Below are 620 nucleotides of genomic sequence, written 5' to 3' on the forward strand. Positions count from 1 at the left end.
AGCCTTTTTTTAATAAAAACTAGCCACTTTTCCTCGATTCTAAAATAAAGGAGGAGTGTGTATACATATTGCTAAAATAAGGCTATAGTTTTACTTAGAAATTATTATTTGAAATAATCAAATACTTTAGTAACAGGTGTCCTAATAAAATGGAGTAAAAATAGGAGAATTTAATCCCACTAAAGAAGACGTGTGATATTTTTACTAAAAAAAAATTTATTTTAAATTATTGGCGAATTAACTATTATCCTATTATGCAACTTACTCACATTTCATCCATACAATCAACTAGAAGTTAAGGACTATTACTCCGTCATTAGAATTTCTGTGTTGAAATTAAACTCCATACTTGATTTGTGAGAACATCGCTCTGTCTCTTAGACATCAACTAGAAACAACAAAGATTTAGTTAATATTTCATCATTCCCTGTAAGCATAGTCATTCACAATGTTCTTGACCAAGTCCTTTAGTACTATCATCAATGATTCTACTTCGGACCTTGTAGTACTTGGTAACTACTCCAGATCTTTAAATTGTACGATGTCTTGAATATAAAACCACTTATATTAGTAAAGTTTAGTCATCATCAAAACATAAAGGGTCAACGCTAAATTTCTAA

The sequence above is a fragment of the Amaranthus tricolor genome, chromosome 13 (assembly GCF_026212465.1).
Source record: "Amaranthus tricolor cultivar Red isolate AtriRed21 chromosome 13, ASM2621246v1, whole genome shotgun sequence".
In the NCBI taxonomy this organism is placed as follows: domain Eukaryota; kingdom Viridiplantae; phylum Streptophyta; class Magnoliopsida; order Caryophyllales; family Amaranthaceae; genus Amaranthus; species Amaranthus tricolor.